The sequence below is a fragment of the Schistocerca serialis genome, chromosome 1 (genome assembly GCF_023864345.2).
Source record: "Schistocerca serialis cubense isolate TAMUIC-IGC-003099 chromosome 1, iqSchSeri2.2, whole genome shotgun sequence".
Lineage (NCBI taxonomy): Eukaryota > Metazoa > Arthropoda > Insecta > Orthoptera > Acrididae > Schistocerca > Schistocerca serialis.
This window is the reverse complement of record NC_064638.1, coordinates 1,283,057,419-1,283,076,716: the sequence shown is the minus strand read 5'-3', so window position 1 is coordinate 1,283,076,716 and position 19,298 is coordinate 1,283,057,419. Positions and strand designations below refer to the sequence as shown.

General features: G+C 44.9%; 1 protein-coding gene across 1 annotated transcript in view; it reads left to right on the top strand.

The window, feature by feature from the left end:
- The window catches only part of LOC126456900 (ras-GEF domain-containing family member 1B-A), a 318,246-nt gene that overhangs the window by 159,816 nt on the left and 139,132 nt on the right, over positions 1–19,298 (top strand). The window lies entirely within an intron of this gene.

Genomic DNA, 19,298 nt, shown 5'->3' with positions numbered 1-19,298 from the left:
TCTTTGGACAATACAAAAATCCCTCCTGTGACCGCCTGCTTGCATTAACTTAGGAACTTCACTTGTTTTTACATCGCCAAGTGACTGTAGACCTCAATATGAGGCAGAAATTTCAACCTTGTACGTCCACGCATTCCTGAGAAAGAGGGTTTTGGAAAGTCGGTCAGACAGATAGATAGACAGACGACAAAGTGATCCCATAAGGGTTCAGTTTTACCGACTGTGGTACGGAGTGCCAAAAATAGCATTTTTGGGGCGGGTCGAGCGATACGTCACCCATTATGTCAGTGAAGTTTCCAGGCAGCGGTTGAAGCATCGGAAAGAGTACACAACGGAAATCCGAGTGTTGTCGGGTCGAGTACATATAAGGAACCTCTTTTTTCTTCGTAGTCGTATGTTATTTACACTGCAAATAAACAGAAGTAATGTTCAGTATATTGAATTTATAAATATTTTCTTAAAAGTCATGAAGAGGAAAGGCAGAAGGAAATTTTAGATTGCAAATAAATTTCTAGGAACGGTTGTGAGACGTACACGAGAACTTTGTATATAAAATACACTCCTGGAAATTGAAATAAGAACACCGTGAATTCATTGTCCCAGGAAGGGGAAACTTTATTGACACATTCCTGGGGTCAGATACATCACATGATCACACTGACAGAACCACAGGCACATAGACACAGGCAACAGAGCATGCACAATGTCGGCACTAGTACAGTGTATATCCACCTTTCGCAGCAATGCAGGCTGCTATTCTCCCATGGAGACGATCGTAGAGATGCTGGATGTAGTCCTGTGGAACGGCTTGCCATGCCATTTCCACCTGGCGCCTCAGTTGGACCAGCGTTCGTGCTGGACGTGCAGACCGCGTGAGACGACGCTTCATCCAGTCCCAAACATGCTCAATGGGGGACAGATTCTGAGATCTTGCTGGCCAGGGTAGTTGACTTACACCTTCTAGAGCACGTTGGGTGGAACGGGATACATGCGGACGTGCATTGTCCTGTCGGAACAGCAAGTTCCCTTGCCGGTCTAGGAATGGTAGAACGATGGGTTCGATGACGGTTTGGATGTACCGTACACTATTCAGTGTCCCCTCGACGATCACCAGTGGTGTACGGCCAGTGTAGGAGATTGCTCCCCACACCATGATGCCGGGTGTTGGCCCTGTGTGCCTCGGTCGTATGCAGTCCTGATTGTGGCGCTCACCTGCACGGCGCCAAACACGCATACGACCATCATTGGCACCAAGGCAGAAGCGACTCTCATCGCTGAAGACGACACGTCTCCATTCGTCCCTCCATTCACGCCTGTCGCAGCACCACTGGAGGCGGGCTGCACGATGTTGGGGCGTGAGCGGAAGACGGCCTAACGGTGTGCGGGACCGTAGCCCAGCTTCATGGAGACGGTTGCGAATGGTCCTCGCCGATACCCCAGGAGCAACAGTGTCCCTAATTTGCTGGGAAGTGGCGGTGCGGTCCCCTACGGCACTGCGTAGGATCCTACGGTCTTGGCGTGCATCCGTGCGTCGCTGCGGTCCGGTCCCAGGTCGACGGGCACGTGCACCTTCCGCCGACCACTGGCGACAACATCGATGTACTGTGGAGACCTCACGCCCCACGTGTTGAGCAATTCGGCGGTACGTCCACCCGGGCTCCCGCATGCCCACTATACGCCCTCGCTCAAAGTCCGCCAACTGCACATACGGTTCACGTCCACGCTGTCGCGGCATGCTACCAGTGTTAAAGACTGCGATGGAGCTTCGTATGCCACGGCAAACTGGCTGACACTGACGGCGGCGGTGCACAAATGCTGCGCAGCTAGCGCCATTCGACGGCCAACACCGCGGTTCCTGGTGTGTCCGCTGTGCCGTGAGTGTGATCATTGCTTGTACGGCCCTCTCGCAGTGTCCGGAGCAAGTATGGTGGGTCTGACACACCGGTGTCAATGTGTTCTTTTTTCCATTTCCAGGAGTGTATATACTCTTACCATATTGCAGATAATGGTTTGAACCTGCAGGGGTGATATTCATCGCAAGAGCAGAGGAAACAGTAATTTTCTTGCCATCTTGTACACGTTAAAAATGCCGCATATTTACCTGTAAACTTTAATTACAAGCCCTTCTTGGGAAATTATTAGCAGACTCCTCGTGTACGCTGTAAGTATAATCCTCCCTTGGGAATCTATTTCCAAACTTAAGTTTTCCTTTGCTTTTCCTTTTCATACCTTTTTTGAAAATGTTAATAAATACAATAGATTGAGCACTATTTCGATTTACTTTCAGTAAAGTAACGTAGAAATTGAACATAAAAATATTTCCATGTAGGGACTTGACCGTACGACCTTTCGATTAACGCTACTCTTCACGCAGCGGCAACTGCTGTTTGGAAACTACGTTAACATAAACTGGTCACAACTCTACCGACGCGCGCCAGAAATGGTATTTTCTCTAAACGCTTCTGTCGCTTTCGTTTCTGGCCTAGACCTGCCTTTACCGTAAATCTGTGCGAAATCGGTGATGTCCAGTAGGGCGGTCGCCCTTGCATGTGGGCTTAAAGTTTAAGTAAACCTGCATGCAGTTGACGGAGTCAGCTGATCACCAGTGTTTCCAATTGAATGCGTGATTAGGGATATACCACCAAGTGATTGTATCATTGGGCCACAGATTCTTCCAAGAAATACGCGCATTTATGCACGAGTGTAACTTCGGTTTCTGTGAGGGCGAATATCCCAGGATTTCATGCGTGTTTCCCTTTGTGCATGTGGTACATGCGTGGTGGGACACTGGCACATTTTGCTGCACCATGAGACGATATCGGAAACGCCAACATGGCTGAAGGTCTGTGGTTCCTGCAGTGCCTAAGCCGAGGCCTCCAAAATCACGTTCTTCAGTGTGGGGACATCTCAAAAATGAAGTGTACATCCCTGCAGCTGATACGCTTGAAGCAATGTAGCAGCGATTTGTACATTCTTATCATTATTGACCCAGTCTGTGACTCACTACGTAACGTGGTGAATTATATTTCTTGTTGAGGTAGGCAATGGATTTAATTTTAGCTCAACTAGATGAGTATGTGATCGAGATTACCTTTGAAAGACATTTAATTAATACAGATTACATTCTCAATCTAAAATGTGATAAATTATCTGCACATAATTCGCCTCACTGTAAAGAGCGAGGTGCCTGGTGCCTAACAAAAATGGTACGGTTAATTTCATTAAATTTTTTTGCTACTATGTTAGTTCCTAGGAGGAAGTTATTGTCTGTCCTACAAGATTGTGGAATAGGAGGCAAACTTTTGCAATCAATTAAAGGTCTTTACATGGATAGTCAGGCAGCAGTTAGAGTTGACGGTAAATTGAGTTCATGGTTCAGAGTAGCTTCAGGGGTAAGACAAGACTGCAACCTGTCTCCACTGTTGTTCATATTATTTATGAATCATATGTTGAAAACCGTAGACTGGCTGGGTGAGATCAAGATATGTGAACACAAAATAAGCAGTCTCGCATATGCGGATGACTTAGTTGTGATGGCAGATTCGATTGAAAGTTTGCAAAGTAATATTTCAGAGCTAGATCAGAAATGTAAGGACTATGGTATGAAGATTAGCATCTCCAAAACGAAAGTAATGTCAGTGGGAAAGAGACATAAACGGATTGAGTGCCAAATAGGAGGACCAAAGTTAGAACAGGTGGACGGTTTCAAGTACTTAGGATGCATATTCTCACAGGATGGCAACATAGTGAAAGAACTGGAAGCGAGGTGTAGCAAAGCTAATGCAGTGAGCGCTCAGCTACGATCTACTCTCTTCTGCAAGAAGGAAGTCAGTACCAAGACTAAGTTATCTGTGTACCGTTCAATCTTTCGACCAACTTTGTTGTATGGGAGCGAAAGCTGGGTGGATTCAGGTTACCTTATCAACAAGGTTGAGGTTACGCATATGAAAGTAGCTAGGATGATTGCAGGTACTAGTAGATGGGAACAATGGCAGGAGGGTGTCCACAATGAGGAAATCAAAGAAAAACTGGGAATGAACTCTATAGATGTAGCAGTCAGGGCGAACAGGCTTAGATGGTGGGGTCATGTAACACGCATGGGAGAAGCAAGGTTACTCAAGAGACTCATGGGTTCAGCAGTAGAGGGTAGGAGGAGTTGGGGCAGACCAAGGAGAAGGTACCTGGATTCGGTTAAGAATGATTTTGATGTAATAGGTTTAACATCAGAAGAGGCACCAATGTTAGCACTGAATAGGGGATCGTGGAGGAATTTTATAAGGGGAGACAACGCTCCAGACTGAACGCTGAAAGGCATAATCAGTCTTAAACGATGATGATGATGATGATGATGTGTTAGTAAAATTATATCTCCCAGATCACGGCCTGCCCGGAGACATAGAGTGGTTATACTGTAAATAATATGTTGTAGATGGAACGACATTCACCCAAGTTGGCGGATGACACTGAGGACTCAGTTGTGATCTGTGCTGACGTGCTACCTAATAACATGTGAGCTAAAATATATGTGAGAGGCTAGCAGGGGGAGGACATTTACACTGGACAGGCAGAAATGCCGTTAGGGCTTCCTACTGTAATGCGAGGCTAGTAACACGTGGTGTCCGGTATATAACACACTCGCGTGCATTTCCCTTGACACTGGTGGCGCGGACTATGGTCGGCAGTTACAGTGTGCATCCCCTCCGAATTACTTACGAGCAGTTTGCCGCATCTCCCAGGGACCAGCTGCAGTTCGCACACTGATGCGCAGCGAATCGCGATCAGCGGAAAGCTGTCACCATTCGCTTCCGACAACGCCTCAATTTCAGTTTCGCGATGTGTTTCGCTGGCTGCCTGCGGAACGTCATACGCCGCGGCGCGTCATTGCTGGATACGCCAGGGTAATGCCTGGCTGCTGTCAGGCCGCGCGAGCGGAACGAATAGCTGTCGGGGGCAATTTGCCGATGGGCGCGAACGCCAGAACGGCGCCATTGGAGGCGCGTCCGCTCCATCTGCCCCTTTCTCCTCCCTACAAACCACGCACACACCACACGAGAGTCACACAATAGAGAGACGCACATGCACTGTGAGACAAGGGAGACTGGAAAATAGATATACGTGCTCAGACGGAGAGCGATAAAGTGCAAATCATTACAGCCGGCAGGAAAAAAAAAGTGAACACTGCTTTGAAGAGAATGTTCGTACGAATCGTCCGTCTCGTTTGTGTTGTTGGCGCTCAAAGCCATGCGTCTGCCAAAGCCGCAATGGAACTGTATTTTTCGTTTGACTGTTTCTCGAAAGCTGACGTTTCGCTTACTTGTTTTCTTTTGTCATGCAGAATGTTTCGAAGATACTGGGCAATGCTTTGGAACTTCGTAACGTTCATTAGAAGGTGTTTCGAGCTCGCATGAATGCAAATACCCTGCTGGTCATTAAAACTGCAACAACAAACAAATATAACAAATGAAACTTCCTGGCAGATTAAAATTGTGTGCCAGAGCGAGACTCGAACTCGGGACCTTTGCCTTTCGTGGGCAAGTGCTCTACCATCTGAGCTACCCAAGCACGACTCACGCCCCGTCCTCACAGCTTTACTTCTGCCAGTACCTCGTCTCCTACCTTATAACTTCACAGAAGCTCTCCTGGTAGAGCACTTGCCTGCGAAAGGCAAATGTCCCGAGTTCGAGTTTCGGTCCGGCACACAGTTTTAATCTGCCAGAAAGTTTCATATCAGCGCACACTCCGCTGCAGAGTGAAAATCTCATTCTGGAAATACAGCAAGTGACCAAATTTTAGTTATTGTATCTTCTCTCTTCTCCTGCACACTTATAAATTCTATTAATAGAGGATGATTATTCGGTCCTACTTTTGGGTTTTATGCAACTCATAATGCCTTCAAACGCCGTGGGTAAATTTTCCTATTCTTTCACTCACTACCTGCTAACTGTGAGTCCCACAGAAAAAATTAACAGTACCTTTTTGTAGGAAATTTAATGTAGTTCAATCTTACGTTTTCAATATAAAACGTGATTTTTCGAATTATTCAATAGAACGTACGAAAGTGACCTTCAAACTCATTTCTTTGAATAACTTGAAAATCTTGACCTCCACCGAAAAGTTGTCCTGATGAAGAATTTAACCACTTAAATTCCCCACAAAAATGTTGTGTTCATTTTTCTGCAGGACTAATAGTTTGAGCGTACCATGCCGTTTCGGGTTGCATAAAACCCGTTGGTAGGAGCACGTGAATGCGAATCACCCTGCGTACAGGATAAACTTAAATAAACCCGACAGACTGAAGTGACGGGAAGTGGAGAAAGGAACCCGGAAATGCATCGCTGCCACTGCAGATGGCGCTGATGAATGAAAGTCCCTCTGTCCACGTGCCGTGTGTTGCAGGCTGTGTGGTTGACGCAGCAGGCTGTAAGCAGCAATTGGTCTGGTAATCGTGTCAGGAAGAAGGCGTGATGCTGTTTGTGTACGGCCAAGCAAATGGCAACGGTGGAGAGGCAGCACGGTTATACCAGATCAAGGACTTTCGCGGATACCAAACCATGTCACGCAACGCTTCAAGCCGTTTTGGGCGTTTGTGTGATCATGAATGCTTTCAGACAGACGAACATGCAGGGAGGGGTCGGACTCTGCCTACACCAGATTTGGAGGAGCGGGTTCTACATGATATTGAGACGAACCCTAAATCTGTTGTACGCACAATCTACCGCCTCCGTGCACGTTCGTCTGTCTGAAGGAACCTATGATCACACAAACACCCAAAAAGGGCTTGAAATGTTGTGCGATGTGGTTGGTGTCTGTGAAGGTACTTGTTTGGTATAGCCGTGCTGCCTCTTGACCGTTCCCATCTGCTTGACCGCACTCAAACACCATCTCGGTTTGTTCGCGACCTGAATACCGGACCGTTCTGCTGCGTCTGCTGCGTCATCCTCACAGCCTGGATCACACAAGGAACAAACGCCACGTTGTCACAGCGACGTTCGTTTGTCAGCGTCATCTACCGTCGCAACGGTGTTTTTCCGGACACTAGTTCATAGGACATTTTTTCCTCCATTTCCAGTTAGGAACGCGTCTCTGCATTTTGTCTGTTTTATTAATGTCACCGCCAGACACCACACTTGCTAGGTGGTAGCATTTAAATCGGTCGCGGTCTGGTAGTATACGTCGGACCCGCGTGTCGCCACTGTCAGTAATTGCAGACCGAGCGCCACCACACGGCAGGTCTAGAGAGACGTACTGGCACTCGCCCCAGTTGTATATTAACGTCTTGGTGCTCACGAAGGTCCCCTGTGGTCTCTGATTATCGTATGGCAGCGAAACGTGGGCAGATACTCTAATCCGTTAGTGCGGAACCGATTTATGCTGGAGAAAATTATTTCCAGTTTTGGCCATCAGTTGCAATTCTGTTGCTGTGCAGGCTCTCGCCGACATCTCCAGCGTTCATATTCAACAAACTGTGTAAGTAGCGGTTAATGCTAAAATCAACTTTAAACCTTTCTCACTTGTTTGACCTTTTCTGCCACGTCCCATTCCTAATCGATTTCATACAGTATGTGATCAGAAGTATCCGGTCACCTGGCTGAAAATGACTTACAAGTTCGTGGCGCCCTCCATTGGTAATGGTGGAATTCAATATGGTGTTGGCCCACCCTTAGCTTTGATGACAGCTTCCAATCTCGCAGGCATACGTTCAATCAGGTGCTGGAAGGTTTCTTGGGGGATGGCAGCCCATTCTTCACGGAGTGCTTCACTGAGGAGAGGTATCGATAACGGTCGGTGAGGCCTGGCACGATGTCGGCGGTCCAAAACATCCCAAACGTGTTCTATAGGATTCACGTCAGGACTCTGTGCAGGACAGTCCATTACAGGGATGTTATTGTCTTGTAACCACTCCGCCACAGGCCGTGCAATGTGAACAGGTGCTCGATCGTGTTGAAAGACGCTGTCGCACCATCCCCGAATTGCTCTTCAACAATGGGAAGCAAGGAGGTACTTAAAACATCAATCTAGGCCTGTGCTGTGGTAGTGCCACGCAAAACGACAAGGGGTGCAAGCCCCCTCCATGGAAAACACGACCACACCGTAACACCACCGCTTCCGAATTTTTTTGTTGGCCCTGCGCACGCTGGCAGATGACGTTCACCGGGCATTCGCCATACCCACACCCTGTCATCGGATCGCCACGTTGTGTACCGTGATTCGTCACTCCACACAACGTTTTTTCACTGTTCAATCGTCCAATATTTAAAGGCTTGCGTGCCTCAGCGATACAGATAGCCGTACCGTAGGTGCAACCACAACGGAGGGGTATCTGTTGAGAGGCCAGACAAACGTGTGGTTCCTGAAGAGGGGCAGCAGCCTTTTCAGTAGTTGCAAGGGCAACAGTCTGGATGATTGACCGATCTGGCCTTGTAACAATAACCAAAACGGCCTTGCTGTGCTGGTACTGCGAACGGCTGAAAGCAAGGGGAAACTACAGCCGTAATTTTTCCCGAGGGCATGCAGCTTTACTGTATGATTACATGATGATGGCGTCCTCTTGGGTAAAATATTCCGGAGGTAAAATAGTCCCCCATTCGGATCTCCGGGCGGGGACTACTCAAGAGGATGTCGTTATCAGGAGAAAGAAAACTGGTGTTCTACGGATCGGAGCGTGGAATATCAGATCCCTTAATCGGGCAGGTAGGTTAGAAAATTTAAAAAGGGAAATGGATAGGTTGAAGTTAGATATAGTGGGAATTAGTGAAGTTCGGTGGCAGGAGGAACAAGACTTCTGGTCAAGTGACTACAGGGTTATAAACACAAAATCAAATAGGGGGAATGCAGGAGTAGGTTTAATAATGAATAGGAAAATAGGAATGCGGGTAAGCTACTACAAACAGCATAGTGAACGCATTATTGTGGCCAAGATAGATACGAAGCCCACACCTACTACACTAGTACAAGTTTATATGCCAACTAGCTCTGCAGATGACGAAGAAATTGAAGAAATGTATGATGAAATAAAAGAAATTATTCAGATTGTGAAGGGAGACGAAAATTTAATAGTCATGGGTGACTGGAATTCGAGTGTAGGAAAAGGGAGAGAAGGAAACATAGTAGGTGAATATGGATTGGGGGACAGAAATGAAAGAGGAAGCCGCCTGGTAGAATTTTGCACAGAGCACAACATAATCATAACTAACACTTGGTTTAAGAATCATGAAAGAAGGTTGTATACATGGAAGAACCCTGGAGATACTAAAAGGTATCAGATAGATTATATAATGGTAAGACAGAGATTTAGGAACCAGGTTTTAAATTGTAAGACATTTCCAGGGGCAGATGTGGACTCTGACCACAATCTATTGGTTATGACCTGTAGATTAAAACTGAAGAAACTGCAAAAAGGTGGGAATTTAAGGAGATGGGACCTCGATAAACTAAAAGAACCAGAGGTTGTACAGAGATTCAGGGAGAGCATAAGGGAGCAATTGACAGGAATGGGGGAAATAAATACAGTAGAAGAAGAATGGGTAGCTTTGAGGGATGAAGTAGTGAAGGCAGCAGAGGATCAAGTAGGTAAAAAGACGAGGGCTAGTAGAAATCCTTGGGTAACAGAAGAAATATTGAATTTAATTGATGAAAGGAGAAAATATAAAAATGCAGTAAGTGAAACAGGCAAAAAGAAATACAAACGTCTCAAAAATGAGATCGACAGGAAGTGCAAAATGGCTAAGCAGGGATGGCTAGAGGACAAATGTAAGGATGTAGAGGCCTATCTCACTAGGGGTAAGATAGATACCGCCTACAGGAAAATTAAAGAGACCTTTGGAGATAAGAGAATGACTTGTATGAATATCAAGAGCTCAGATGGAAACCCAGTGCTAAGCAAAGAAGGGAAAGCAGAAAGGTGGAAGGAGTATATAGAGGGTCTATACAAGGGCGATGTACTTGAGGACAATATTATGGAAATGGAAGAGGATGTAGATGAAGCTGAAATGGGAGATACGATACTGCGTGAAGAGTTTGAGAGAGCACTGAAAGACCTGAGTCGAAACAAGGCCCCCGGAGTAGACAATATTCCATTGGAACTACTGACGGCCGTGGGAGAGCCAGTCCTGAGAAAACTCTACCATCTGGTGAGCAAGATGTATGAAACAGGTGAAATACCCTCAGACTTCAAGAAGAATATAATAATTCCAATCCCAAAGAAAGCAGGTGTTGACAGATGTGAAAATTACCGAACTATCAGCTTAATAAGTCACAGCTGCAAAATACTAACACGAATTCTTTACAGACGAATGGAAAAACTAGTAGAAGCCAACCTCGGGGAAGATCAGTTTGGATTCCGTAGAAACACTGGAACACGTGAGGCAATACTGACCTTACGACTTATCTTAGAAGAAAGATTAAGGAAAGGCAAACCTACGTTTCTAGCATTTGTAGACTTAGAGAAAGCTTTTGACAATGTTGACTGGAATACTCTCTTTCAAATTCTAAAGGTGGCAGGGGTAAAATACAGGGAGCGAAAGGCTGTTTACAATTTGTACAGAAACCAGATGGCAGTTATAAGAGTCGAGGGACATGAAAGGGAAGCAGTGGTTGGGAAGGGAGTAAGACAGGGTTGTAGCCTCTCCCCGATGTTGTTCAATCTGTATATTGAGCAAGCAGTAAAGGAAACAAAAGAAAAATTCGGAGTAGGTATTAAAATTCATGGAGAAGAAATAAAAACTTTGAGGTTCGCCGATGACATTGTAATTCTGTCAGAGACAGCAAAGGACTTGGAAGAGCAGTTGAATGGAATGGACAGTGTCTTGAAAGGAGGATATAAGATGAACATCAACAAAAGCAAAACAAGGATAATGGAATGTAGTCTAATTAAGTCGGGTGATGCTGAGGGAATTAGATTAGGAAATGAGACACTTCAAGTAGTAAAGGAGTTTTGCTATTTGGGGAGCAAAATAACTGATGATGGTCGAAGTAGAGAGGATATAAAATGTAGACTGGCAATGGCAAGGAAAGCTTTTCTGAAGAAGAGAAATTTGTTAACATCCAGTATTGATTTAAGTGTCAGGAAGTCATTTCTGAAAGTATTCGTATGGAGTGTAGCCATGTATGGAAGTGAAACATGGACGATAAATAGTTTAGACAAGAAGAGAATAGAAGCTTTCGAAATGTGGTGCTACAGAAGAATGCTGAAGATTAGATGGGTAGATCATGTAACTAATGAGGAAGTATTGAATAGGATTGGGGAGAAGAGAAGTTTGTGGCACAACTTGACCAGAAGAAGGGATCGGTTGGTAGGGCATGTTCTGAGGCATCAAGGGATCACCAATTTAGTATTGGAGGGCAGCGTGGAGGGTAAAAATCGTAGAGGGAGACCACGAGATGAATACACTAAGCAGATTCAGAAGGATGTAGGTTGCAGTAGGTACTGGGAGATGAAGAAGCTTGCACAGGATAGAGTAGCATGGAGAGCTGCATCAAACCAGTCTCAGGACTGAAGACCACAACAACAACAACATCAAGCGAGGCGTCGTTTGGAATTTACCGGCGTGATGTGTAGCTTGTGAGCAGCCGCTTGACAATCAAATCCAAGTTTTCTCATCTCCCGCCTAACTGTCATAGTACTTGCAGTGGATCGTGATTCAGTTTGGAATTCCTGTGTGATGTTCTGGGTAGATGTCTGCCTATCACACAACTGCCGGCGGTCTGTGTCAGTCAACAGACGAGGTCGGCCAGTACTGTTTTGTGCTGTGCGTGTCCCTTCACGTTTCCGCTTTACTATCACATCGGAAACAGTGGACTTAGGGATCTTAAGGACTGTGGAAATCTCGCATATGACACAAGTGACACCCAATCACCTCACCACGTTCGAAGTCCGTCCCATTTTGCTCTCTCACGATGTCTAAGGTCGCTGATATGGAATACCTGACAGTAGGTGGCAGCATAATGCACCTTACATGAAAAACGTATGTTTTTGTGGGTTTCCGGATACTTATGGTCACATAGTGCACTGGAACATTTCTTTATATATTCCTTGCGTTCACTGCGCCACATTCGCACTTAGTAGGCCAAACTGGAACTTCTTTTTCCTGTGTAAATCGTTTCCGCATTAGCATCTACCAAGTTTCGCTGCCATACGATAATTACTAAATCTCTGTGAGTATCTGCAGTTCATTTATAAGCATCCGGTATGATAAAATTTATCGCTGATGTGGCGATGTACGGGTGGAACATTTCATACACCGAACAACGTCCTTTGGAGTCACAATTGGAGTCACAAATGCTGGGCATGGAATCGAACTGCTCTTGGATGGCGGAGTATAAATGTAGATGTATATGTGTCTTCTTCATTTCATGCTGCTTCAGGTCTGTGCCAGAGTTCGTCATTGTAATGGCAGGTGAATGACATCGCGAATCCGTCGACCTCCCATGACCAAATATTAGCAGTGGGTGAGAGATCTGGGGAATACAATGGCCAGAACAATAGTTGAACAACTTCTGTATCGAGGTAGGTTACTACGAAGAGCGGAGTAAGTGCGCAAGTTATTCTTCGTGGTCCTTCAGTGTTTTGTGGGTGCGTACAGAATTTTACACTTACTAATGCTGATGGTAGTTCGCATGGTAATGGTTGGGTTACTGTGGCTCTAGTTCGTGGTGGTAAAGTGGAGACTGTATCAGGGCTAGAGACTTTTAACAGCCGAGAAGTTATTTCTTATCGTACATTTCAGATATATGAGGTGTATAATAGAGATGGTGGTTCATCTTACTATATGTCTACAATGCCGTTGGTTCTTAGGATAACGAATCGTCGTAAAGTAAATGAATCAGAGTCTGTGTCTGTATGGGTTAAAGGTGCACTGAATTGTGCTAAGACTAAATTTGTTGGAGATGTGACACATTGCTATAGAAACTGTCCTTTGCCTGAGAAAACGAAAAAAAAAAAAAAATATCACACGACAGCGCAAAAGAAACCTATTGGGTCACTGTAAATGACCCATCCCAAATCATCCAGGTACTGATTCACCAACAGTCACTGACATTTCAGAAGGGGGAACCATGGCAGTGGGGGGAGCTGTGCCCCCATCTTTGATTATATATTTATAAAAATTCATTTGCTTCCAGTTGCTACGATATACATCTTCGATATGCTAGTGTACTATATGCGGCGTTCTCGGTACTTTGCGTTGCCCACTGGGCGTTCTAACGCGGCGCTACTAGTATTACTTGGCGTCGCGCTCAATTGGTCGCAGACCGGAACATCGGCAATATGCGTGTTTACATCATGTTGTTGAAATACTGGTCATGGAGACCTCGGAACTAGGGCACAGCCACCGGACTTAAAAAGTCATAAATGTGACGTCTGTTGTCAAAATTACCGGCTATACGATCTAGAGTCGATCGTGTTGTGTACCCAATGGCAACCCGTACTGTCATGTCAGATGAGACTCCACTCAAGGATGCAGAACGCACAGCTGGGTCTCGCCTTAAAAGATGACGTGATGCCGCTGCTGCGTCAACGGGCGCAGCACTTGGTAGGCGCCCCTCTCACTGCTGCCGCGTCGGAGGCTGCGAGGGCAGCCGCCCTGCTGACACTCCGTGGTGTTCCAGACGTCACGGCACTGTCTGTCTTCAAACTTTTTGCGATGCAGACAAAGCCTTTTCCTAACTGGAGGTACGTGATTTGACTGTACAATCCTGCTAACAAAATTTCTGTACTCTCGGGCGCTAGTTGCGTGGAGACTTTGAGTGTGGCTCTACTGAAGCAATCGACTCCACATTCACACGACAGTCAATAAATACTATCCGGCACGAATAGCAGTACAGCTGAACGACAAACGGCGGTCTCGATTGGCCACAATCCTGTCGCTGCAGAATTCTGACGGTGGACGTCTCTCCTGTCTTATACGAGGCATAACACGATCTTCTCACAACCAAGCAATGTTCAAAAGCGATTTCTCGATGAGAAAAACAATTGCGTAATCTTTCATTACATGCATAATGTAGAAGCTGTTACTCCTGTCTTCTTCGGGTGGTTCTCTGAAATGCTAGTTAGTTGCTTGTCCAAACATGTAGTTTAACGTCTGTTGCATGCCGTTTTAACATTGTTGCACTTTTAATGGCCAGCAGTTTACGTAGATTGAAAATGCTGCTACGTTTGTGGGTATACTTATTTTTAAAAAGTTTCAGCCTTTTGACTTTCCTGGAGTGGAATAACTACTGATGTTTTCGAGTTTCGAGGTGGTTTCTTTGTTATTTGGCCTACCAATATACTGAAAAGTACAATTTGCCTGAAAGGTCTGCTTATTCCTCAATTGCAAACGAAACATATTTTTAAAAAAATTGAACTATGCTAACATAGACATTGGGTTACATGGCTGACATCAGCATCATCAGCGTAAATCGTGTTTCAGTTTCCGTAGCGATAGGAGAACTGGAGGCGTCGGCTGCTACACATTTCTCTAGCGAAAGTAAATACTGTTTATTTCTTCCGTTTTTTTTTATCTCCTAACAGATGCTGTATTTGTTTTCCACTAGCTGCATTCTATTTCATTCGTCAGGGAAATTATGTATTACACTTCCGCAGGTATGTGATGTGACCATGAGGCGCCATCTATCCGTCAACTGGTGTGGCTGTACCCAATTCCTGTGATACATCAAGTTCTACATCTACATCTACATTTACATGGATACTCTGCAAATCACATTTAAGTGTCTGGCAGAGGGTTCATCGAACCACCTTCACAATTCTCTATTATTCCAATCTCGTATAGCGCGCGGAAAGAATGAACACCTATATCTTTCCGTACGAGCTCTTATTTCCCTTATTTTATCGTGGTGATCGTTCCGCCCTATGAAGGCCGGTGTCAACAAATTATTTTCGCATTCGGAGGAGGAAGGTTTGTGATTGGAATTTAGTGAGAAGATTCCGTCGCAACGAAAAGCGCCTTTCTTTTTATGATTTCCAACCCAAATCCTGTATCATTTCTGTGACACTCTCTCCCATATTTCGCGATAATACAAAAAGTGCTGCCTTTCTTTGAAATTTTTCGATGTACTCCGTCAGTCCTACCTGGTAAGGATCCCACACAGCGCAGCAGTATTCTAAAAGAGGACGGACAAGCGTAGTGCAGGCAGTCTCCTTAGTAAGTCTGTTACATTTTCTAAGTGTCCTGCCAATAAAATGCAGTCTTTGGTTATCCTTCCCCACAACATTTACTATGTGTTCTTTCCAATTTAAGTTTTTCGTAATTGTAATACCTAGGTATTTAGCTGAATTTACGGCTTTTAGATTAGACTGATTTATCGAGTTCCTTTTAGCACTCATGTGGATGACCTGACACTTTTCGTTATTTAGGATCAACTGCCACTTTTCGCACCATTCAGATATTTTTTCTAAATCGTTTTGCAGTTTTTTTGATCTTCTGACGACTTTATTAATCGATAAAAGACAGCGTTATCTGCAACCAACCGAAGACGGCTGCTCAGATTGTCTCCCAAATCGTTTATATAGATAAGGAACAGCAAAGGGCCTATAACACTACCCTGGGGAACGCTTGAAATCACTTTTGTTTTACTCGATGACTTTCCATCAGTTACTACAAACTCTGACCTCTCTGATAGGAAATCGCAAATCCAGTCACATAACTGACACGATATTCCATAAGCACGCAATTTCACTACGAACCGCTTGTGTGGTACAGTGTCAAAAGCCTTCCGGAAATCCAGGAATATGGAATAGATCTGAAATCCCTTGTCAACAGCACTCATTCGTCATTAGTGCCTCAGGATAAAGACACGTGACTCTGAAATCTATTGCAATGAGTAGAAAGCAATAAACGCAGTTGTCCGGTTATAAAAAATATAATAATGAGTGTAAACGTATTCATTTTTCCTTACTGAAAACTTTTTTTAATCTAAGCCACACCAAAGGATTGGCAGCTGCAAACGAAATACTCGTGCCACAGACGTGGTCCCTACCAGTCATTCACACACACTGCCCCTCCCCCACCTACCTCCCCCCCACTTAGCTCCCCAGCCCCGCACCCTCCGTCCTTGACATTTTCTTTTGAACCAACGGGTCGTGACGTCGTTCTTAGAACGCAAAGTGAGCTGTGCGTTATAATGACGACATGGAACTCTTAATGTATTGCATTTGTTTTGTTTACGGTACTGTACTACATTATGCTCAAGGCCTATTTTTTGTATAATTCATTTATTCATTATCAGATTACCGGTTCTATGCGCTTGGTAAAGTTGTTTGTAAGTTATCGATTGAACTGGCTAGGCTAAAAGGGCGGAAAATGACTGTGGTCCGAAAAGTACACTGCGGCACACACCGTAAGCTGCATGCAGAGTATAGAGTATCAGATGCAGAAATATTTGTATGAAGCACAACACAGTTAATGAGGCACACAAATATTTCCGTTCTGGTATAGCCCTGTTACTCGTATACCGAATTCCCGCTCAGTAACGGTGTGATTACTGGCGAATGACAAGGCATACGCTTAATATTACACGGGCAGTGCTGAAGTCAGCTGTCGGTGTCACAGAACACGTAGAATGTTTGGCGTGCCAGTTGCAGAAGTTTTGTAGCGAGCAGACTGGCGCGCCACTCGCAGGGGACAGGGCGCCCGGAAAGTTGTGGCCTCGGAGACTGGCGCCAATAAACATGCCGCCCTCGCAGGTGCCGTAAACACTGCCCCCGACCCCGCACGTCCCACCAGATAGCGCCATTCCGGCGACAGCGGCAGACATTTCTCTTTCCGCCGCCCCGGACGCGATTTCGCTTTCCACGTTTTTCCAGCTCTTTGTGCGGCTCTCGCTGTCGAGTGGGAGAGGTGGAAACCTGTGTGCAGCTGAACAGAGTTGGGGCGGCACTGATGGAGAAAGATGGGGGCGACGATTGATACTGGGAGAAGTCAGCGTGTCACACTTTAAGGTGGCACAGCCTGCGAGGTTTTTACTCATATGCTGTCTCCCAAACAGCAGAGGCAGGTCAGCTGGTCTAGGTTACATATCATAGACGCATTCATACAGAAGATCTTCAAAGACATGCGATTGGCTACATTAACTTTTCTCTATTAGAAACCAGTGCTTCAGAATGGACGACGATTGATCGACGGACGCGAAGTTAATATCGGGCACGTGCCAAGGAAACGTAAAAGGACTTACAATGTTGTAAATACTACACAACGGGATGTCCTTGTACACATTCTGCAAGTCAACGAACAGCTCGTTGCAGTGGATACTTCCAACAAATATTGGTCGGTGAGCGCTTCATTTGCCAGCAGGGGAACAGCGACCGTTAGAAATTGAAATTGTAGAGCGGTCGCAAGTCGCATGTTAATTTCTCCTTTACTTTACACTTTTTACTGGACCAACGCGAGTATCTTCAGTGCTCCACTGTTAACCGAGACTGCTTACTACTTGGTGTCACCCAAAAGTATGCGCGAACACAGATTCAGAATGTACCTCGCACTTGTGGCAGCTCTATAATTTTAATTTTAAATGTTACTTATGTTCTGTTCTATTTCATTCACCTATTAAGCGAATGAAAAGTAGCTGTACAGGATCCTCCGTACCCTCCATAATCTCTGTATCTTACTCTCCCTACGTGAAATGTCAGCCAAATGGCGGCACAGACTCCTTTGAATGTAATATCTTTGAAAAGACTAATGTCACCTTTCCTTGAAAAATTTCCATATGAGCTCCCTAAGCATGTCTGTCACCCTTTCGTCTAGGCTATACCGACCTGTTATGATCCGAGCAGTGCCTCTCTGAATTTGTCTGGTGACTGCTGTCGTGCCAGGTATATAAGTATCCCAACTACTTCTTAGTTTCACCCGCTTCCAAATGTTTTATAAGCTGTGACGGTCCCATTACGGTCACCACTATTTATGTATGACTTGTTTCCCTTCGTTATAGACATTATTTTGGGTTTCTCAAGAGAATTGTCACCAATTACCCCAAGTAGGAAAATATGTCTAACCGTTTCAGCAATTTTTTTGACGTTATTCAAGGACGATACTATCCTGTAGACGACAGCATCCCCAGTTAAAAACTTCATAGTGCTGCTGACCCAGTCTCAGATAATTTGTGACAACTCTCTTACAAGCGCAAAATAATGTCTATAACGAACAGAAAGAAGTCATACTATCCGATTACTGTCATACTATCCGATAAGATAAATAGTGGTGACCGTGATGGTACCGTCACAGCTTATAAAACATTTGGAAGCGGGTAAAACTAAGAAGTATTTGGGATACTTACGTATCTGGCACGACAGCAGTCACCAGACAAATTCAGAGAGGCACTGCTCCGATCATAAAAGGTCGGTGTAGCCTAGACGAAAGGGTGACAGACATGCTTAGGGAGCTTATATGGAAATTTTTCAAGGAAAGGTGACATTACGCTGTTCAAAGATATTACACTCAAAGAAATCCTTGCGGCCTTTTAGCTGATACCATCGCACGTTTCACGTAGGGAGAATAAGATACAGAGATTATGGGGCGTACGGAGCCACCTGTACAGCTACTTTTCATTCGCTTAATAGCCGAATGGAATACATCAGAACATAAGTAACATTTAAAATTAAAATTGTAGAACTGCCACAAGTGCGAGGTACATTCTGAATATGTATTCGCGCATACGTTTGGGTGACACCAAGTTGCAAGCAGTCTCGGTTAAGAGTGGAGTTCTAAAGATACTCTGTTATCTCTACCAGAGGCAGACAATACAGTGTCCTAGCAAAAAGGAAGATGGTTCAAACAGGTTAAACTAACACGTATTCCTTTTTCGCTTTCCACGTTTCAGGGTCTAAAAACGTCATCTAGGAGTGCTCAGATTAGTTTTGGTTACTCGTAATCTCTATGAGTGACTCAGACTTGAGTTTTCAGTTTCCTGTTGCGTGCGATCTTTTTTATTTTCATTTCCCCACGTGGAGACGGGAGTCAACAACATATTTTAGCAGTCGAAGAGGGAAGCTGAATACAAAATGAGTTCCAGTTCACTGAACTTCTTCCTTGTCTTCCATCAGTTCTATCAGGTAAGTATCCCATAACGCTAAACAATACTCAAGAAGAGTAAGAACAATTGTAGTGCAAGCATTCTCTGTAGTTAAGTTTTTCTGAATCTAAGTAATCAATGTGTTCTGAAAATAAAGCGCAGTCTTTGGAATGTCTTGAACATTACGACTCGGAGGCTGATAAAGAGTGTTGTCCCGCCTGTCTCATATTTTGTGAGGTGGAATACTAACTGTCAAAGTCAAATAAGTACATTTAAAATTACAATTGCAATTACAG